The sequence below is a fragment of the Bos mutus genome, chromosome 10 (assembly GCF_027580195.1).
Source record: "Bos mutus isolate GX-2022 chromosome 10, NWIPB_WYAK_1.1, whole genome shotgun sequence".
Taxonomy (NCBI): domain Eukaryota; kingdom Metazoa; phylum Chordata; class Mammalia; order Artiodactyla; family Bovidae; genus Bos; species Bos mutus.
In genome coordinates, this window is record NC_091626.1 from 64225403 (window position 1) to 64249075 (window position 23673).

Sequence of the window (23673 nt, forward strand, 5' to 3'; positions counted from 1 at the left end):
TTACAAAAATGTTATTCTTGATGTCAAGGAATTTCTAGTTTAAAAACCATGACACTGAAGACAAAGGAGCATCTAACAACCCATCTGGGTCTCAGTGCCTGCCAGGTGCTGAGGGCCGCTCGGGGAGTTCAGGAAAGAGAGGTTCTGGGTAATTCCAGGTTTCCAGAGGCTGGAGCCAGTGCAATATTGTGTTCCTCAGAGGGAGATCTGTGAAGGAAATGGGATTCTGGAAGCTTTTCAAATTGCAGTGGTGAGGCTTGGGGTCTGCCAGAGAGAGAACATTTCAAGATCTGGGATCTAAATCAGGAAAGATTCTTTTTCCTGATAAAGGTGGAAGCAGAGCCATCTAATGTTTTACAGATTGAAAATACAGATTCAGAATAAACAGCGATGATAACTTAGGAAAGGCAGGTCTTAGCAAATGGCAGAGCAAACAATCAGTGAGAGTTAGCGTGGAGAATTAAGGCTAAGCACTTGGACACACTAAAATGCTTACAGGAGGCAATGCAATTACTTTCAGATGTGCTGGACCTAATTAGGCCCACTTATTGCTTTTAATAATAACTGCTCTTTATAAAATACAGTAGTTCTGCCTCTTTGCTCACACATAATGTATTGTGAGCTTTACCTGGCTTTGCCATCAAGGACAGCGTGAGGGGTATGGGAAAAACACTGCTTCTCCCCTAAATGAACTTGGAGTGGAGAAAGTGAAATGTAGCTCTTAGATTGGCAGTATCACCAATAATCAGTTAATGCTAAGCTGGGATATGTTTTCCAAATGAGGATGTTTTAACATAATAATAATATGCTAACTGATTCCCAAGTTTAAGCACAGAAGAAGAACCTTAGATAGGGCTCCCCGGAAAACAAAGCATGAGACACAGGCTGGGGTGTCGAGTTGAATTGGGAGGTGGCCCCAAGGAGCTGGAGTGTGGCTGCTGAGAGAAGGAGACAGAATACGAGAAAGAATAATACACGGTGACTTTTTGACGTTAGAGCAGCCTGTATTTGAGGTCAATACAGGGAGAGTTTTTACCGCTGTGGACATCAAGGACTTGTCTCATCACAGGTCCTCAGAGGAACTGTGGCCAGTGTGTCCCAGGATTGTCCCGCTGAAGGACAGTGTGGCGGGGGGCGGGGGTCATTCACTCACTGCGTGTTCCTCATTCCCCAAAGTTCCTCCCCTAAGGCGTTAACACTCCCACACTTCTACATCACGTCCATGTGGACCAAGCAGACTTTGGAGAAAGTCCCAAGGCAGAAAGCAGAGAGATGGCCAGGCACGTGCCTGAGGTGAGACATGTCACTCAGAGGGACTGTCCACTGACCAGCTCCAGGGTCCCCTGCCGAGGTCTGCGCTGGAGCCAGATGAGCCAGGGGTTCAGTTAGGCCTACGGAGGACAGTGCCTTGACTTTTCGTTGCTGCCTCTGCCACTGCCACCCTCACTAGTGTGTTCCTTGTTGCCTCAGTCGTGGGGCTGTCTTCTGGACCCTCTTCCTAGGGAACACAGTCACTGGTTAGGGTCTCAGTGTCCTGTCATAAACCAGCGCTAACAAGCCCTCTGACTCTTCTCTCCACACTTCACCCAGGCAGTTGTGGCACCTCTGCCTCATTTGTTGTAAGCTATTTTTATGTCCAACCGACAAAGAACCCAGCCAGCAACCTATTAAGTGTCCTTGCCAGGAAGTGAGATCTTGAGCCCTGGGACGGTGGTCCTGGGTTGATAAATGCTCCCTATACCATGCTCCCCTTCATACTCTACCTCCCTCCATCCAACACACTCAAGATCCACTCCCACACATGTTCCTGTCAGTACATTTTAGTGAGATCCTGAAGTTCTTCCAGTAAGAAAGCTGTCTGTTGCTGCCACAGTACTGCTTGGGCTATGCAGAGACCTGACCCAAATTATTAAAATCTGGTGATATCCATGTCTTGACTATTGTAAATAATGCTGCTCTGAATATTAGGGTCTTGTATCTTTTGTAAAAAGAGATTTATCTTTTCCAGTTATGTGTCAAGAAGTGAGCTTGCTGGGTCAGATGGTAACTCTAAACAACCTAAATTTTCATTAACAGATAAACTGATAAAGAAGATGTGGTGTGTGTGTGTGTGTGTGTGTGTGTGTGTGCATGTGTGTGTATGTATATGTATATATATATATATGTATATATATATATATATATATAATGGAATATTACTCAGCCGTAAAAAAGAAGCAGCACGGATGTACCTAGAAATGATCATACTAAGTGAAGTAAGTCAGACAGAAAAGGACAAATTATCATATGATATCACTTATTTGTGGAACCCAAAAAAATGATACAAATGAATTTATTTACAAAGTGGAAATAGATTCACAGATATAGAAAACAAATGTATGGTTACCGAAGGGGAAACGGAGTTGGGGGAGGGATAAAGTCAGAGATTGAGATTAACAGATATACACCAGTATAAATAAAATAGACAAACCATAAGGACATACTATATAGCGCAGGGAACTATCAATATATTCAATATCTTATGATAATATATCATGAAAAAGAATCTGTAAAAGAATATGTGTATATGTGTAACTCAATCACTTTGCCATACACCTGAAACTAACACAACATTGTAAATCAACTATGCTTCAATTAAAAAGTCTGATGGCAATGATGGAAGGTGGGATTAATCTTGAAAAGGACAAGAATCATCTTCCATCTACCTCAGGTGAAGCCTTGTGTCCTCTGTTGGCAAAGAGGAGCTTCTCTTCTCTAGGAAGATGGAGGGGAGTATTTCTTCCCACTTAGAGGAATCCAGGGCTTTGAAATTCTCAGGTGCATCCACAAAACATGACTGATGAAGGTGAAGCGATACAAGTCCATTAAAAAAAAAACAAAAATGCTTCCAGCCAGACTCCTTTCTCCGAGGTGCAGCCCCATTCTCTATTCTGGTGTCTCTCGTGCTCCTGGTTCCTTTCTTGGAAATAACCATCATGCTGATCCTTATTAAGAAGCAGGTCCCGATGCCTCCTGCTGTCCTGCTGCTCTCTTGGGACTAGCTAGACGATTTCTCCCAGAACAGATGTCTTTTTCTGGAAGAGCTCCTGCTGGCACCCACACTGTAGGACTTGGCTTCAGTGCCATGAACCACTTAAGGGAGATGAGGACATAGCAACACTCATCACTGGTGACCTGAGACTGTTTGATAACAGCAATAGCTGTGTGCAGCATCTCAGTCGAGTCACTGGAGTCCCCTGTGCCAGCTCCAGAAATCACTTTGAAGTTGGCATTGCTCTGGTTTGCTTCATGATCTCTCCAAATTCAGCTTCATTCACCATTGAGGGTCGAAAGCCCAGACCTTGTCTGCCAAGGTGGATAGAGGGGTCAAAGGCCTTCATGTAAATATCTGATGGAGGCCCTACTGTAGCATTTGGTGAAGGAAATAAGGCTGGATTGAGGTAAAGGGCAGGTGGAATGGCCCAGGGAGAAGTATAGCTACAAAAGGAGGTAATGGAGGGGCAGGAGATGCTCGTGGGAGATGCCAGAAGGAAGAGGAAGACTCCAAATGTTGAGGAAAGAGGCGGTAGGGATAGAATTGGGCCTGAGACCAGACTCATCAGGTGAAGGACTGGAGGAGAGCGATTGAAGTCAGGCAGCACATGGCAGGGCTTATCCTTTTAGGCACAAGGTTCTCAATGTATGGCCATCAGAAGAATTACTAGAATACTGTGTTAGTCCTTTATACCTATTTCCACTCTTGAGACTTAAACACATTCACATTCTGAGCCTCTGCCTCAAATTATGACAGGTCCGCCAGGTGGCTAACCCTACGTCCACTTTTTCTCCATTAAGTACTTTTCTGGAAAGAGTTTCCAATAATTTTGTGGACCGGGTTTTCAGAGGCTACCACCACCTCAGCATACCCCCACTGGCTATTTGCCCCATCCTCTGCAAATTTCAACCCCAGCACATCACAGACTCCTACAAAGGGAATAACCTGGCTCAAGACCTGGTCTGCGGTCCACCAGGAGAAGCCACTCACATGGACAGTGGGTTGTCTATTACTCCAGCCACTGCAGGTATGCAGAATTGCCTGCAGGACGTTGTTGCTGGGCTTGGAGTTGCCTCCTGGTGAACAGGAGGCGGTGCCTCAGAACTGCTGCTTCTGTCATCTGAGGGCTGTGAGGTGGACATCAATGAATGGGGTTGCTTTTCCCATAACATCCAAGCTGTGATGTGGTTCCAGCTGCAGGAGGCATGGTGAGAGTCCTGCAATGCCCACTGAGGGTGGTTCTTCAGGCATCTGCAGGCAAGCTGCATCTAACATGAGAAGAAACAGGGCATGTAAGGTGAGACTTGGCTTGTGGGAGGGAGAGGCACTGGAGACCCTTCTGGCTCAGTGGGGAGAGACTAAACTGGACTGAATTCTTCCTCTGTTCTCTGAACATTTCTAACAGCCCTTAATCAGTCACTGAGGGAGTCTCCCCAGGGTTGAAAAGCCATGTTGCCTTGGGTCAGAGGCTACAGCTTATAGCTTTTTCTCCTTGTTCCCAACCCCATCCTCGCCTCCCCTTAAGACAGGGCACCTGTCAACTGGCCCAGTGGTGTAAACAATGTGCTTAACCTCAAGGGCAGCTCTGGGGATCTTTTTAAAATGTAGAGATAATCAAATAAGGCGATAATTCATGAAAAAAAAAAATCAAAAATGGCTGGAAAAGCCATTTACCTAGAGGACTTTTTTCACCCCATCTTTATTTTGTTTTCACTTGATATAATTTTTAGTTTTAATTACTACTGATAGCAACTGGGGAGAGATGTCTTGTCCTGCTGTTGTTCACTATTTATCTTTCTGGTAGGTTGAAAAGTGTGTAAGAAACTTGATGATGCTGTCAAGTCTTTTAATCTGCATTGTGTTTCTTCAGTTTTGTAACAACACATTTTAAAATGAGAAATGGGTTGTGAGTTGCTAGAAAAAAACCAAAAGACAAATACTATGTGATTCCACTGGTATGAGTTATCAAAGTAGGCAAATTCATAAAAGCAGAAAGTATACTTGGTAGTGACCAAGTACTCCTTCTTTGAAGGAGCCAGCTCTAAAGTGTTGCCATTGGCCGTACTAAATAATATCATTTTAAAAGTCCATGATTCCCCAAGTGATATGCAAGAGAAAGAGGAAAAGATCTTCTTTATAGAGAGTAACTTACAGAGAAGGACATAAGGTATAGAAACAAAATCATTTCATTAGAAATCATCATTTTGTAACCCTTAGATAATAACCGATTCAGCCAAGGATTAGTAAAGGATGCTTAAACCATTGGGTGAAAGTTCATGGGAGAACAAGATAGTTATCACTCCACAGGTCCTTTACCCCACAGATTCTTTTTTAATTAAGAAGGAAAAGATACATGTTTATGGTGAAGATATCTAGCAGACATGCCTTAACCAAGTGATCAAATTGTTTCTCAGTAATAACAGAATAAATTTATATTCTGTACCTCTTTCTCACAAGCTACAGGGGGAAATACACAATATCATTTATGCAGTAGTTTTGCCAAAATGTTTAACATGAATCTAATCATTAGGACTAATCCAGAACTATGCTATTTTCAATAAAACAATTCAGATTCTTCAAAATGTCAGTGTCAGGAAAGAAAAAAGAAAAGATGGAGAGATACTGTTCTATATTAAAGAGAATGAAAGAGGCATAATGTCAAGTATAATGCATACATCTGGATTTTAAAAATATGTATATGCTATTTTGGGGAGAAGGCAACGGCACCCCACTCCAGTACTCTTGCCTGGAAAATCCCATGGATGGAGGAGCCTGGTAGGCTGCAGTCCATGGGATCGCTAAGAGTCGGACATGACTAAGCGACTTCACTTTCACTTTTCACTTTCACGCATTGCAGAAGGAACTGGCAACCCACTCCAGTGTTCTTGCCTGGAGAATCCCAGGGACAGGGGAGCCTGGTGGGCTGCCGTCTATGGGGTCACACAGAGTCAGACACGACTGAAGCGACTTAGCAGCAGCATGTGCTATTTTGAAGATAAATGGACTCTATGTTAGATGACATTAAGGCAATGTTAAATTTCTTATGAATGACAATAATAGGAGTGGAAAGTCATTGAGAGTGTCATTTGGGGTGAAATATCATGATGTTTGAGCTTCCCAAGTGGCACTAGTGGTTAAGAACCTGCCTGCCAATGCAGGAGACATAAGAGACGTGGGTTCAATCCCTGGGTTGGGAAGGTCCCCTGGAGGAGGGCACGGCAACCCACCCCACTATTCTTAGCTGGAGAATCCCATGTACAGAGGAGCCTAGCGGTCTGCAGTCCAGTGGGGCACAAAGAGTCCGACATAACTGAAGCAACTTAGCACACATCATGTTGTTTTCAACTTATTAAATGATTTGGAAAGTATATTTTTAAACATTTACATTTTATGTATCATATAAAAGTTATAAACATGTATAAATATAAATATATGGAAATAGACAAAGAGACTGAGTAGAAACAATGACTGTCCTATTAGCAGTGAGCATTCCCAGGACCCAAACTGTGGTCCTGAAATGCTATTTCTCACTAAAAGAAATCAGAGATTCTGGGGAATAAATGGCTGATTCCAAGTCTGTAGCAGAAAATAACAAGAAGGGCCTAGAATATATTGTCTCTCAAATACCAAGGAAGTTATCAAAGACTGTTAGGATCATCTCAAAAAGGCTCCTAGTCCACCTGAAGATTTCACTGGGCAAAGATGGGACAGTTGGAGCTTCAATCATGATAATAATAATTTGGATGGGTTAAAACAAATCAAATATGTTTAAATCTGTAAGCTCAAAAAAAATTGATCACCTTCAGAATGTGTTGGTTTCCCTGGTGGCTCAGCTGGTAAAGAATCCACCTGCAATGAGGGAGACCTGGGTTCAATCCCTGGATTGGGAAAATCCCCTAGAGACGGGAACCGCTACCCACTCCAGTATTCTGGCCTGGAGAATTCCGTGAACCATATGGTCCATGGGGTCGCAAAGAGTCAGACACGACTGAGTGATTTTCACACACAGAATGTGATAGGATATCAATGTATTGTCTTTAAATCTGGTTTAAACAACAACAATCTATCCTGCCTTCCTATTTGAACTATACCACTATCTACTTCTGCTTTATTGACTATGCCAAAGCCTTTGACTGTGTGGATCACAATAAACTCTGGAAAATTCTGAAAGAGATGGGAATACCAGACCACCTGACCTGCCTCTTGAGAAACCTATATGCAGGTCAGGAAGCAACAATTAGAATTGGACATGGAACAACAGACTGGTTCCAAATAGGGAAAGGAGTACATCAAGGCTGTATATTGTCACCCTGCTTATTTAACTTCTATGCAGAGTACATCATGAGAAACGCTGGGCTGGAAGAAGCACAAGCTGGAATCAAGATTGCCAGGAGAAATATCAACAACCTCAGATATGCAGATGACACAACCTTTAGGGCAGAAAGCGAAGAAGAACTAAAGAGCCTCTTGATGAAAGTGAGAGAGGAGAGTGAAAAAGTTGACTTAAAACTCAACATTCAGAAAAGATCATGGCATCCAGTCCCATCACTTTATGACAAATAGATGGGGAAACAGTGTCAGACTTTATTTTCTTGGGCCCCGAAATCACTGCAGATGGTGACTGCAGCCATGAAATTAAAAGATGCTTGCTCCTTGGAAGGAAAGTTATGACCAACCTAGACAGCATATTAAAAAGCAGAGATGTTACTTTGCCAACAAAGATCCATCTAGTCAAGGTTTTGGTTTTTTCTGTGGTCATGTATAGATGTGAGAGTTGGACTATGAAAAAGTTGAGCACCAAAGAATTGATGCTTTTGAACTGTGGTGTTGGAGAAGACTCTTGAGAGTCCCTTGGACAGCAAGGAGATCCAAACAGTCCATCCTAAAGGAAATCAACCCTGAATATTCATTGGAAGGACTGATGTTGAAGCTGAAACTCCAAAACTTTGGCCACCTGATGCAAAGAGCTGACCCATTTGAAAGGACCCTGATGCTGGGAAAGATTGAAGGTGGGAGGAAAAGGGGACGACAGAGAACGAGATGGTTGATGGCATCACCGATTCAATGGACATGAGTTTGGGTAAACTCCGGGAGTTGGTGATGGACAGGGAGGCCTGGTGTGCTGCAGTCCATGGGGTCACAAAGAGTCAGACATGACTGAGCAGCTGAACTGAACTGAGTAACCAAATAATAGATTAGGAGGAGAATCTCTTTATAATAATATTTCAACTAACAGATGAAATAGAAATTATTAAAATTAGAACATCTGCATTCTTCAAACCAAATGAATGACTAGCTACAGGGAGTAAGCATTATCAGTGGCTGCTGACATCACCCCAGGGGAGACAACCAGATGTGCTTCCTACAGAAGTACCCAACACCTCGTTGCCTTGACAACAGGATTAGTGTGATCCAGCTGCCAATTTGCAGGAAATACAGAGGACAGAGAATATGTTGAAATACACCACGAGTGTGCAATCAGCAGAATCCAGACTGGGAAACCCTGCTGGTCAAAGGATGCAGATGAGATATAAGGAAATGAAAGGGACTGTTAGTTTAAAACTTAAAATACACTTTTAACTTTTTATTTTATATTGGAGTATAGCCAATTAACAATGTTATGATTTAATAGTTTCAGGTGGACAGCAAAGGGACCCATATACATGTACCCATTCTCCCCCAAACTACCCTCCCATCCAGCCTGCCACGTAACAGTGAACAGAGTTCCCTATACTATACGGTAGGAACTTGTTTGTATCTGTTTTAAATATAGCAGTGTGTACATGTCAATCCCAGGGCTTCCCACGTGGCACTAGTGGTAAAGAACCAGCATGCCATTGTGGGAGACATATAGACTCAAGTTTGATCCCTAGGTCGGTAAGATCCCCTGGGGGAGGCAACCCACTCCAGTATTCTTGCCTGAAGAATCCCATGGACAGAGGCACCTGGTGGGCTACAGTCTATAGGGTCACAAAGAGTTGGACACGACTGAAGTGACTTAGCACGCACACATGCACATGTCAATCCCAAACTCCCTGTTTCTTCCCCCATTCTAACCACCTGGCAGCTATAAGTCCATTCTCTATGTCTGTGAGTTTGTTTCTGTTTTGTAAATGAGTTCATTTAAGTCATTTTTAATAGATAGGACTAAATTATAATATCCAGGGACATTTTATCACAATTGGGTGATAAAGTTATTTGCAAAGTAACAATTACTATAAAAGTAATTGAGAAGAAAGTGTTCATCATTGAAATGAGTCTCATGGACAGGGCTTCTAAAGTAGAAGGTAAAGTTTTATTTTCTGTCCGGGGTTGTAGTTTCAAAGTTGTTCACTTTTATAAAAAATAAATTGTCATATATTTTTGTGTAGTATTCTATCTTTATTTTTATATTCTAATAAAATTGTTTTAAAAAAGAGAAAGATACTTTAGCAGACACACCAACCAACTGCAATCTGTGGACCTTGTTTGAATCCTAATTTGAACAAACCAATTATCAGCTATTTATGAGATAATCAGGAAAATTAGAACATTGACTAGATCTTTGATGATATTTAGGTATTATCTTTTAATTTTAGATGCAAATTAAAGATGTTAATTTTAGATCTTATTATTTAAAAATGTACACTGAAATATTTTACGTAATGCCTGAGATTTACTTCAAAATAATACGTTGGGAATAGAAATGGCAGGTAGGTGTATAAATGAAACAAAGTGGCCAAAGTTGATAATTTGTAAGACTGGCTGCAGAATACATAGGGGAGTCATTATATTATCCCATCTACTTCTGTGCATGTGTGAAATTTTCCATAAAAAGTAATTTCTATTACTGACATGATTTAGATGACTAGTTCATAAGCAAAAGAAAGCTGGACCCCTAAGTTCCTGTTTGCAAATGATTCAGACAGCTGTCTCTTCAATGAACCACTCTGAAGAGTCTCCCTCCATGGAACAATTGTTTAAGTCGACCAAAACTTAACTGTTTAAGTCAACCAAGACTTCAGGACCAGGTGTCATTTTTCAGATAAAATGTCCCTGCATACCAAATGTCCCAATGCTTCTTTCAGATCACACTGACCAAATAAAATACACTTTCACTTCTCTGTGGAGAGCTAGGGACTGTGAACCACAGACTCCACTGAGTACCTGGCCTGCCCACGAGTTGATGCCCAGATTGGTAATGTATAGGACAGAACCTTCCGTTCCATTCTGCAGAATTTCGAGTCCAGACCAAAAATCTGTCTCTGAAATGCCTCCCACAATTTTTGAACAGCTGCTCAATCTCAAGTTAGCACCAAAAGTAAAACATAATAATATGGGTTGTTTTTTAAGGCCTTGATGTCTTGATTTTGTCATGCTGACATCAGCAGCATATGCCTACTGGTGTGGCAAATTGAGAATAAAATGTTTCTATGAACATGCTGCTGATTTTTAAAAATAACATTGCTAATGAGCCAGCTGTGATTAGACAGGAAAACATTAATAATCATTTATGCAGTTTCTTTTGTCCTAAACAATTCTCAGATGTTACTCTATCTTTTCAAAACTGCAATACAGATATCATACAGATGGCCCATTTGATGGGTTCTGTTTTTAAATAAGCAACCTGGGAGACCATTGTTTTTATTAAAAGGTAGGGAAAATAATTTATCCCAGCACTAAGAGTAAATTATTTTTCTGACAAAATGATGTACTTTTTATAAGACAGTGTTGTCAGTTCATGAATGTACAGTGATTTTTCTCCCTGGAACTTGAAAATGAGGGCAATAAAGAATGACCCTTAAGGGTTAAACTCTACAATCAATATAGTGTGATAAGGGCTGAGAATACAAAACTGCTTAGAAACCAGATAGCTGTCAGGTCAGCAAGCCTGGGCTGTGAAAGAATGAATATATTATGATACCTAAAGGGTATGTTCACCAAAGTGTGTGGGAGCAGGTGATGTTGATCCATCATAGAAATATAGGAAAGAGTGTCACTCAAACAAGTGTTGGCTCTGTGTGTCTACACATTGTTCTGGGCACGACAATCGTAACCAATGGCTCTGAGTTATTTGAGTCTCATGGGAAGATCACCCCTAACATGAGCCAGATGCGTCAGGCTTTGAAAACTCAAGGCAGAGGTCACAGACTTGAGTGTGGACACCTAAACTTGCTCCCAGCTGGATTTGTCTGGTTCTGTTAGGTTCTTTTTTAATGTGTGTTTATATGTGTGTGTACTCAGTCACCCAGTCTTATCTGACTCTTTGCAACCCCCTGGACTCTACCCTGCCAGGCTCCTTTGTCCATGGAATTTTCCAGCCAAGAATACTGGAGTGGGTTACCATTTCCTACTCCAGGGTATCTTTCCCACCCAGGGATCGAACCCATGTCTCCTGCATTTGGCAGGCGGATTCTTTACCACTGCACTACCTGGGGAGCCCAATATTCAAATTAATTGGAAACTTTTAAAATGTAAATATTTTATATAAAATTCATTTATTACTTTTTTTGAGAAAAATCCCACATTGCCATGTGGCAACAATCAGCTAGAACTGTGTAAGAGTTGTCCCCTGCAGACAGCTCCCGCCATCCACAGCCTCCACCAGCATCTTCACTCAGCTCACTTACCTCTCAGACCCCTGGACACATCTGCACTGGCTGCCCCTAGCTTAATACCTTCAGCTACTCAGCTGGTCTTACTTCCTGTGTACTGAATCCATGCTCAGCCTACAATCTCCTAGTCCCAGTCTGACTTTCCTTGTTGGTTTACTTTAGGAAGAAAACGAGCTGGACATGTCAATGTAAGGACTCCTGCCTTTGTGACAGTTTTGTTTCATGGCTCAGTAAGAAGCTGGCATTTTGATTTTACACATCAATCTCTGGTAACTCAGCCCTAGGGAGATGAATCCACTCTTGGTGTAACAACAAAGTCAGGTCTCAGCCTCCAAGGCTGAGAATCAAGCTTCTACAACTGCTAAACTCTCAGTGGCAAGCTCCCTAACTCAGTGACTTGGGACTGAACCATTCAATACCACTATATAGAATCCTCCACGAAGAAGACAGTTTTCCAATTTTTACTGTACTGAAAAGGTCCTATATGCTCTAATTTTGTTTTGTAAATCACATTTGTGGAAGAATGAGTGCCTTTTCAGACTCTTCTAAGAGAAGATAAGAAACCTGATCTTCTCTACTTTGTGAATGTCATTGCCTCTGCAGTCACCCACTAGCCTCCTATATTTTATAATTTAGAAAATGTCCACCTACATATTGCACCTCAATTGTGTCATCTGCCAAAAAGCAAGATGATTGGGAAAGAAAATCTTACAAACACTTCCTACACATTCACACATTGCCAAGGCTTTACATCATAGGCATTTGGGAGTCCCACTGTGCCTGAAAGAACTTTAGAACGATTCATGCAAGAAATAACTTGGGAAAAGATAATTCTGAAAGATTCTCTTTAGCATGGGGGTTGTAATGCTAACTGGTGTAGCAACTCTGATGTTTAAGATCCTCCAACTCTTTTCCCATTTCAATCATAAGTGTACACGTCGCATTCATTCATTCATTAAAAAAAAAGGTTACCAAGCCATCTGTTGGGCTTCCCAGGTGGTGCTAGTGGAAAAGAACCTGCCTGCCAGCACAGGAAATGTAAGAGATGCAGGTTTGATCCATGGGTCAGGAAGATCCCCTGGAGGAGAGCATGGCAACCCACTCCAATATTCTTGCCTGGAGAATCCTATGAACAGAGGATCCTAGTGTGCTATGGTCCATGGTCACACAGAGTCAGACACGGCTGAAGCGACTTAGCACAAATGAGCATGAGCAGAGCCATCTATTATGTGCAGGTGACCAATAGCCTGCACCTAAAGCCAATAGAAAGCAGTTTTCCTAGACTTAGTATCAATGATCATAATAACAATGACATTTTTGCCTTTATAACCGTATGATTGATTTCAGTTGTTTTGATGTCTACACTACAGGATAGAACTGTTTGGCAGCTTACAAGGATTTTTAGAAAGTGCCAAGTGGTTCTACACTTATGATTTTTGTTTTCCTCCTGTAAAGAGATATCTTTGGTCACCTAACTGGCTGCTAAGTGGCTTCAGTCGTGTCCGACTCTGTGCGACCCCGTAGATGGCAGCCACCAGGCTCCCCCGTCCCTGGGATTCTCCAGGCAAGAACACTGGAGTGGGTTGCCATTTCCTTCTCCAATGCATGAAAGTGAAAAGTGAAAGGAGTTCACTACAAAATAGTTGATGCTGAAGCTGTCAACTATTTAGTGAATATTTCTGAGTATTGCTTCTAAGTAATTTTTAAAACACAACAGAATGTCAGAAACTCTATTCTATCTCTGTCCTTTGTATATCATTCCTATGTATCACATGGTTGCCTGGAGAATCGTATGGACTGAGGATCCTGGTGGGCTACGGTCCACAGGGTCACACAGAGTTGGACATGACTGAAGCGACTTAGCATGAATGAGCACGAACAAAGCCATTTTTTATGTGAAGATGACCAAGAGCCTGCACCTAAAAATGAAGTGAATATGTGGCATATTGAGAAACCATAATTAGATGTATTTCTTAAAATTATGTTTTTGGAATCACAGATGCATTTGGTTAATAAATAGTGTGTGTGTGCTCAGTCATTCAGTCATATCTACAGTCCACCCTCTGGACTGTAGCCCAACAGGCTCTTCTCTCCATGGAATTTTCCAGGCAAGAATACTGGAGTGGGTTGCCATTTGCTACTCCAGGGGATCTTCCCCATTTGGTTCTCTTGCATCTCCTGCATTTGGCAGGCAGTTTCTTTACCACTACACCACCTGGGAAACCCACTTATTAAATTAGTCACATATAAAAAGATCTTAACTGAGTGGTTTTTCAGAGATTTCATTTCTGCAAAATGGAGGACTTCCAAGGCTGATTGTTTCCTCACTAATGTATCAATACATTTTCAATGACAGGGAGAAGTATTGGGGTCAATTCCTTATCAGGGTTACAAGCTAAGTTTATTTTAGATCTTGCTTTCTAAGAATCAAAGAGAAAGACAGAGGAACAGAAAAATGACCACATTTTGAAGGACTGCATATTGCTGCATTAATTACAGAATTGACAGTCCAGCTCCAGTAACTTAAATGAGGCAACTGACATTGGCCTAGAAGTGGGTTTTATCCCATAAAGATGTTATGTTTCTTGAATTTAATGATTTCGTAGAATTCAGATAGAGATAGGAACATCAGAGGTACAATTGTAATGTAAATAACAGTACATTACAATTCAGGTAAGCAGGATCTATTTTTTTCCTAAAGTAGATCTACTTGACTGAAAACTTGTTCTCTCTCCTGTAAACTCAGTCAGCAACAAATCAAGGAATTTAGTCACCTGACAAATAGTGGTCTGGAAGCTATGTGAGATTATGTGTTTTTCAGTTCAGTTCAGTTGCTCAGTCGTGTCCAACTCTTTGTGACCCCATGAATCACAGGATGCCAGGGCTCCCTGTGCATCACCAACTCCCAGAGTTCACTCAAACTCATGTCCATCGAGTCGGTGATGCCTTCCAGCCATCTCATCCTCTGTCGTCCCCTTTTCCTCCTGCCCCCAATCCCTCCCAGCATCAGTCTTTTCCAATGAGTCAACTCTTCTCATGAGGTGGCCAAAGTATTGGAGTTTCAGCTTTAGCATCAGTCCTTCCAATAAATACTCAGGACTGATCTCCTTTAGGATGGACTGGTTGGATCTCCTTGCAGTCCAAGGGACTCTCAAGAGTCTTCTCCAACACCACAGTTCAAAAGCATCAATTCTTTGGCCCTCAGCTTTCTTCACAGTCCAACCTCACATCCATACACGACCACTGGAAAAACCATAGCCTTGACTAGACGGACCTTTGTTGGCAAAGTAATGTCTCTGCTTTTCAATAGGCTATCTAGGTTGGTCGTAACTTTCCTTCCAAGAAGTAAGCATCTTTTAATTTCATGGCTGCAATCACCATCTGCAGTGATTTTGAAGCCCCAAAAAATAAAGTCTGACACTGTTTCCACTGTTTCCCCATCTATTTCTCATGAAGTGATGGGATCAGATGCCATGATCTTAGTTTTCTGAATGTTAAGGTTTAAGCCAACTTTTTCAATCTCCACTTTCACTTTCATCGAGAGGCTTTTTAGTTCTTCTTCACTTTCTGCCATAAGGGTGGTGTCATCTGCATATCTGAGGGTATTGATATTTCTCCCAGCAATCTTGATTCCAGCTTGTGCCTCTTCCAGCCCAGCATTTCTCATGATGTACCCTGCATATATAAGTTAAATAAGCAGGGTGACAATATACAGCCTTGACGTACTCCTTTCCCTATTTGGAACCAGGCTGTTGTTCCATGTCCAGTTCTAACTGTTGCTTCCTGACCTGCATACAGGTTTCTCAAGAGGCAGGTCAGGTGGTCTGGTATTCCCATCTCTTTCAGAATTTTCCACAGTTTATTGTGATCCACACAGTCAAAGGCTTTGGCGTAGTCAATAAAGCAGAAATAGATGTTTTTCTGGAACTCTCTTGCTTTTTCCATGATCCAGTGGATGTTGGCAACTTGATCTCTGGTTCTTAAAAACTTTTAAATGACAACTATATTATTTTATCATCATAACAAAACAATGACCATGAGTTTTATGTGGGAACCTTGCAATTCATTTTAAAACCACCTTAGCAACCTGCAGGTAAGCATAGAGATTTGACAGCCAATGAGGACATTTGATGGCCTCACAGGGGTGGATTCAGTATGATATTTTATAGCAAAAGGGAAAAAATACCAAGCTGAATGCCAAGTATCACACATTCTGTAAGCAACCACAGAAGGATAGATTCCGTGTGTTACACACACAGTTACCTGTGCTACTCAAAGTCATGGCCCAGCTACTCTAAACATGAAGGACAGAAGGCTCGTGACTCTTCTGCCTGGTATTTACCTTGCAAAGCAAAGGCTGTAGTGAGCCGAAACCACTACAGAACCTTTGGCTTCAGAATTAGACCTTAGAATCTTTGTGACCTTGACCAGTTTTCATAACCTGAGTCTAAGATTTGATCTATAAAATTAATACATTTAATCTATAAATTCCAGCTAGAATGTCATCTTTGGCGGGGACAGGAATCTCTCTGTTTTTTGCCTGGAACATGTGATAATTTGTTAAATAAACAAATAAATCAATAGATTTATTCATATTTACTTGGATATATGCAAAGAAACTCTGGAAACTTTCTTAAGAAAATAACAGTTGTTATTAGGGCAGGGGAAGTGGAAGAGGTGGTCTAGATAAATTGAGGATGAGGTGGGAAGGAGATCCCAATTTTTGAGTTTTGAACCATATGAATTATATATATATAGTTGTATAGATATATAAATCAGACCTCATTGTTGTTAAAGTCACCTACCATCTCTGACAGGCCTGATTTCTTTCTCTCCACTCTCTAAAGAGACTACCCTTTCCTGTCTCTTTCCTGCACCTCCTTAATTTCTCCATGAAACCTCAAAATAACAAATTTTCTTCCTGCTTATCTGTTTTGTAGGAATAAATGTTGTATGAAAAGTATGAAATAGAACTTCAATTTCAAAACAGAGATACTCTACTCAAATACAGAATGTGATCAAGTAAAGATTTAATAAAACTAACCACAAAAAGTTGAACCCAAAAAGAAAGGTCAATAAGGAAGAGTGATGGTGACTTCAGAGGGTTTGAGAAGTTCATGGTACATGATGGCAACTGCTTTGTGGGCATTGGCCCTCACTCCCGGGGGTCATGTGATGGATGTCCATGGTGTAGCAGGTGAAGTGACCTCTGGACTGGGAACAGGTTTTCTGGGATTCTCCCTGCTGAGCATCTCCCTGAGCCCAGATATCTGCTTCTGGGCTGCATTCTCCACTATTCTGATCAAAGGACTCCTTGGTGTTAGGGCATCTGAGGCAAATGTCCCAGGGAGACCAAGAGAATACAAACAAGCAAATCTGCAGTGTGGTGAGAAGAAAACAGAAGAGGCCCGTGAGTTGGCATGTGTTATGTGCTATGAATTCATTTACATAGTCATCAGCAGAAGCAACATGATCCAAAGTCAAGATAAAGCCCAGAGCCTTGCCTTCCTTCAAATCTCCAGGGAGTCTGAATATAAGTCAAATTTTAAAACATAGAGGCTTTCTTCTTCCCTTTCCACCTCCCTCCCGTGTTTCCAGCCAGTTTTAGGCAAGTGAATCATTATTCTAGCCAAATTCCTCTAGAAAGGAAAGAACAAGCTTAATCCATCTTCATTTCTCTCCTCTGACAAAGTAGGTAAGACAGTGATGATATCAGTCTTTTAACTCAAGGGATCTTGCTCACAGGGATTTAATGAATATTTGTTAATACACAGTGATAAGCAATGCAAAAATATAAGGCACAGCAAAGTGATAAGGCCATAAATTACAAATTCCTAAGCCCTTATTATGCAGAAAACTAATTTCTTCTTACTACATTAAGATCTGACCATCCCTAGATCCAAAAAAGTGTTTTTATGCACTTCTTTGAATTTTAATTATGTATAAATGAAAACTGGAAGGAGTAATTTTAAATACAAAGGTTTATTTCTAAATTCTTACAAAATCATTTCTCTTTATGTAAAACTGCTAGTGAACAATGGTCCTCCAGTCTCAACAATTGTCAGAGTCACATGCCACAATGACCTGTAAATACTGTATATCAAGACAAAGTCTAAAAGGATGCTTTAAATCCACTCATTAGATTGTCCATTCTATTTAATCCACTAACCTAGAAAATCGTGTTAATGAAATTAGAGGTTGAAATCAACATTTTCGGAACTGCTGCTTGATATTTTTCAATATTGGCTGTTGCTTCTACCCTGAAGCACTATAATGACATCACCCCTTGAGAATCTCCCCCTCAAAACTGTCTGTCACGCAACTCCAAAGAAGCACATCATTCAGTTCTTTGTGTTTTCCCCTAGTTACTCACCACCGTGACTGTGGTTATGTTTCTACTGTGGGAGTCACACAATGGGAGAGAAGCAGGCCCCATAACATCTCCAGGTTACATAAGCACCTACCCGAAAGGAGCAACCCAGATTCTCTGAGTGGCATCCACAGAGAGAGGCTCAGACTCCAAATAGCAAGTCTGCTCTGAGCAGCAAGAAGACATAGTTCCACTTATGATATTCAGAGACTGCAGCCATCTACAAAATTGGACTTTCCTAGAGCACTAACCAGAAGTCACGCTTCACGGTCAAGTACTGGAGGAAGGGCTAAAACAGAAAGATCCAGCAGTTGCCATGGCAGCAGCAACAGGACTGGAAAGGTTTCCAGAAGCAGGTCTGTCTCAAGAGTTTGTAATGCACTACATGCTGTCTGTGTTTAACACAGGCTAAATGAAGACAAATACAGTGTGTTTTCCTACCCCCTCTGTCAGTTTGCATTATGATTATCTGGTGAAATTCTGGAGAGGCAAGTGTGATTATTCTCTGACCCAGGTCTTCAAGTTAACCTGCAACAAAGAAGACTTAAGCCTTTCTCTTCCTCTTGTGCAGGAAAAGCAGCACAAGCCAATCACTGACCTAGGCTTAACCAGGTTGGCTGAAATTTCTGGTTATACTGTCACATTTACCTGTTTCTAACTACAGAGTGATTGATTAAGTAGCAAAGCTGTTTCAACCTCTATAGTATTACTTGGAAATATTAAGAGTTAATCCAGATGGTACAGGGAAATAGTCTTTGAATCTAAATTCATTTCAGAAAAAGCAATAAAGGGTTATTCCTTTCCCTCTTTATTCTCAAGTAATTTGCAGAACAAAATTAAGCTCTGATTGCTGATGTCAACTCTTCCCTGGGACAGGATGCCAGACCCTCAGATGTGGGTCCTTTCTCTAGATGAATTTTACCCTTCCCCCATCCTAGGGAGACCAACTTACTTTTTTATTATTATGGTAACATATACACAACTTAAAATTTACTGTTTTAACCACTTTTAAGTGTACAATTGAGTGACATTAAGTATACAAAAAATGCTATGTAACCACCACCACCACCACCATCCAGTTCCAGAACTTTTTCATGATCCCAAACAGAACCTCTGTACCCGTTAAACAGTAACTCCCCACTACTCCCTCCCTTCACTTTCTGGCAACCACGATTCTACTTTCTGTCTTGATGAATTTGCCTATTCTATATATAATTTGCCTATATATAGCTGAAATCATATAATATTTGTCCTTTTATGTCTGACTTCCTTCACTTAATATAGTGTTTTCAAGGTACATCCATGTTGTTGCATGTGTCAGAAGTTCCTTCCTTTTTAAGGCCTAATAATATTCCACTGTATTTATATTCAACATACACACATTGTATACATATTTTGTTTTTCTGATCCACTGTTGATGGACATTTGGGTTGTTCCTATCTTTGGCTACTGTGAATAATGCTATTATGAATATTGGTGTTAAGTCCCTATTTGAGTCTCTGGTATCAGTTCTTTGGGGTATATACTAGAAGTAGAATTGCTAAATCATATGCTAATTCCAACTTTAACTTTTTGAGAAACCATCAAACTGGTTCCCCTGGTGGCTGTAGCATTTTACATCCTCAGCAAGTTCCCCCTTTTAATGCCTTTAAAGTACATAAAGCCATTATGTACTTTATGTCCTTTGCATCACTTTCCCAAATTTTTAAGTGATGGGGGAAGATTGCCATCCCTATTTTCAATACATTTCCTGATGTCACACTGATATCTTAGTAAGTTAAAGTCAGTAAACATTTGTTGAATGCCTGCTATGAGCCAGGAACATGCTAGGCATTAAAGATACAATGACCTCAAAGCTTAGTGAAGAAGATAGACATGCAAATGCAAAAGTGTAGTGTAATGAATCCAATAATTAGAAGGATATGCAAGTTAATAAGGGGCAGGAAAAGCTCTGCAGAAGGGATGACTGAGCTGGGTTTTGAATGATGAACAGGAGTTTGCCATGTAGGAGGAAGGAGAATAGCCCAAGTAGGGAATAGTAAGTTCAAAGAACACCCAAGAGAACAAGGCACTCTCAGGGAACAAGGGAGAGTTCGTTATGCTACAACTCACTGCCTACCTTCTGGTTCATTGGTGTCCCCACTTCCTTGGTGGCTCAGAGGGTAAAGAACCTGCCTGCAATGCAGGAGACTCAGGTTCAATCCCTGGGTCAGGAAGATCCCCTGGAGAAGGGAATGGCAACCCACTCCAATATTGGCTCCTCAGTGTTCTTTCCTGGAGAATTCCATGGACAGAGGAACCTGGCAGGCTCCAGTCCATGGAGTCGCAAAGAGTCAGACACAACTGAGTGACTAACACTTTCAGAAACTCTGTTGACAGGGGTAAAGACATGCATATGTGTATGTGTTCATACATGGACTTGCATTTGAAGGCTTGCAGAGGTGGGACTTTACCAAGTGGTGTCTAGATTCTTGTGATTTGTGGACAGTAGAGATGCTGAGGGAAGGAGATTTCAGGGTGATGCTGACACTTTGAGGTATTGAAGTGATTGTTACCAACCAAAACTTTAAGGTCTCCAGAGATAGGAAGTATGACTTACAACTTTAGAAAAATTTACTTTTGAGTCACCCAGTTTCAACAATATGGCAGATTAAGAAACCTGAAAACCCTCCCACTGCAACTCCTAGAAACGGTTTGTAAAATACAATTAAAATTCTTATAAATGAAAATCCAAATTAACACATACACAGAATAGGGACACCCCCTGATGCCAGAAAGGAGGTCAGTGGAAGCCAGAGCAGTGACCTGAAACTGTAGCCACAGGAGTTCAGGGACAAGGATGCAGGAAGGATGGTGAAGGATTGGCAGAGTTTCCTTGCTTCTATAACGGCAGCAGAAAAGCAGAAGTGAGAGTCAACAACAAGGAGTGTGATCTGGAATAATGGACACAGTCATGGGACTGCCAGTCCGTGCCTTTGCCATAGCATGTCAGTTAGAAGCAGGTCCTGGGTCTCACTCACAAGAAAAGGGGTTTACACAGGCCATGAATACCAGAAGACAGGGATCAAGGGGGCCCAATTTAGGGTCTGTCCACTGCGTGTGTACAGATGTTCAGTAGTGCCACATTCCAGAAGTATCTATCAAGACATTTCTACTAACATCAGAGCAGGGTCCAAAATTCTCATGCCATAAGTAGGACTCTAGTGACATGCTTTGTCCCATGGCCATTGCCTATAAATGTTGAAGAATACAGGATTTCCTAGTTTTTGTTTATTTTGTGAAAATACTACATGGTTATGGAAACACCTCAAACAGTGCAGATAAGGATAAGTACAGAGGACAGGTTCTCGTCTCCTTTCCCATTCACAGACCCCCTGCTACTATTCAGAAGTTATCTTTGGAGATGGTTTGTGGATAGTGTGAGTAATCGAAACTATCACTGTTGCAGGGAAACAAGAGCACCATCTGTCCAAGAGAAAACTAGAGTTGTCCTGGGCAAGTGCAGCTATTTTTTAAGGTTTCCAGGTAGAAGTGGAAGCGTAAGAGGTTCATGAAGGGGATGAGAGTGGTAACAGGGCAGCTGCAGAAGCAACTTCCAGTCTACCTTGTCTTCCTGAGTTAAATAGGAAAGTTCCGTGGTTAAGGAGAGAACACAACCAAAAGGTTGATTACAAAATAAGAGAATTAAAAAGTAAAAGGAATAAAATAAATAAATATACATAGAAAAGAACACAAGAGATTATTTTGGAGTAAAGATGAAAAATACTAACATGAAAATAGTACCAAGTATTTTACAATACTTTTATAAGTATTTACTTATAAAAGTAAATAAAGGTCAAAAGTTGAAAGAAGCCACATTGAAAGTTAAAAGCCAAAGAATTACAAAAGCTAGGCTTAATATTTTTAAAAAAATATGGGTGAAGAGATGAAATGAGAATTTATAAAGAAACACAGATGGCCTGTATGTGTGAAAAGATTATAACTTAATCTTCTTTATAACTAAAAAAATTATAAAAGTCTAAGATACTATTTTTCACATATTAGATTAGCAAAGATTTAAAACTTTTATAATACCCAGTATAAACATGAGGAAAACAATCTCATATACTGTTAGTTCAGTTCAGTTCAGTCGCTCAGTCATGTCTGACTCTTTGCGACCCCATGAATCGCAGCACACCAGGCCTCCCTGGCCATCACCAACTCCTGGAGTCCACCCAAACCTATGTCCATCGAGTTGGTGATGCCATCCAACCATCTCATCTTCTGTCGTCCCCTTCTCCTCCTGCCCTCAATCTTTCCCAGCATCAGGGTCTTTTCAAATGAGTCAGCTCTTCTCATCAGGTGGCCAAAGTATTGAGTTTCAGCTTCAACATCAGTCCTTCCAATGAACACCCAGGACCAATCTCCTTTATGATGGACTGATTGGATCTCCTTGCAGTCCAAGGGACTCTCAAGAGTCTTCTCCAACACCACAGTTCAAAAGCATCAATTCTTTGGTGCTCAGCTTTCTTTATAGTCCAACTTTCACATCCATACATGACTACTGGAAAAACCATAGCCTTGACTAGACGGACCTTTGTTGACAAAGTAATGTCTCTGCTTTTTAATATGCTGTCTAGGTTGGTCGTGGGCTTCGCTGGTGACTCAGAGGTTAAAGCGTCTGCCTCCAATGCAGGAGACCCGGCTTCGATCCTTGGGTCAAGAAGATCCCCTGGAGAAGGAAATGGTAACCCACTCCAGTATTCTTGCCTGGAGAATCCCATGGACAGAGAAGCCTGGTAAGCTACAGTCCATGGGGTCGCAAAGTTGGTCATAACTTTCCTTCCAAGGAGAAAGCGTCTTTTAATTTCATGGCTGCAATCACCATCTGCAGTGATTTTGGAGCCTAGAAAGATAAAGTCAGCCACTGTTTCCACCGTTTCCCCATCTATTTCCCATGAAGTGATGAAACCAGATGCCATGATCTTAGTTTTCTGAATGTTGAGCTTTAAGCCAACTTTGTCACTCTCCTCTTTCACTTTCATCAAGAGGCTCTTTAGTTCTTCTTCACTTTCTGCCATAAGGGTGGTGTCAATCTGCATATCTGAGGTTATTGATATTTCTCCTGGCAATCTTGATTCCAGCTTGTGCTTCATCCAGCCCAGCATTTCTCATGATGTTATGATGTTATACTGTTCGTAGGAATATACATTTCTATGAACTGTTTAGATGACAATTTGACAATATCTACAAAAATTTATAAAGCTACTTGACTTAGCAATTCCATCTCTACCATTGCATCTTATATTTGCATGGTGTATGTGTATAAATACACAAGATAGACCAATTCGTAGATTCATAGATAGATCATCATTGATTGAAACAGAGAAATCGGAGAACAACCTACATAAGTTACTTTATCTATATTAAATATGATTTATCCCCACAATATAACATTCTCCTCCTTCAGGAAGACTTCTCAGATTATTCTATATCCAGTCACTAATTTGGGGGGTTTTGTTTTCTCTCAATCTACCCTAGTTTCAACAGCGGTACAGGATCTTAGTCGACATAGAACCAGTTTCAAATTCAGGAGAAAGAGGTGTAGCCACAATCATTACCCACGGTAAGAGAATTAAAAAAAAAAAAAAGCAGGAAGCTTTCAGATTGGGATGAACATGCCTCTATTTTGATCT

At 41.1% G+C, this 23673-nt stretch overlaps 1 long non-coding RNA gene and 1 pseudogene across 1 annotated transcript in view; one reads left to right on the forward strand and one right to left on the reverse strand.

The window, feature by feature from the left end:
* LOC138989405 (uncharacterized) overlaps positions 1-22747 on the forward strand; it is a 79352-nt gene extending 56605 nt beyond the window's left edge. Inside the window, exon 3 of the long non-coding RNA XR_011465677.1 lies at positions 22618-22747. This is a non-coding gene — a long non-coding RNA (uncharacterized lncRNA). The remainder of the gene's footprint in view (positions 1-22617) is intronic.
* Positions 2865-3599, reverse strand: LOC102270581 (cleavage and polyadenylation specificity factor subunit 7 pseudogene; annotated as a pseudogene).
* Positions 22748-23673: the final 926 nt, after the last annotated feature.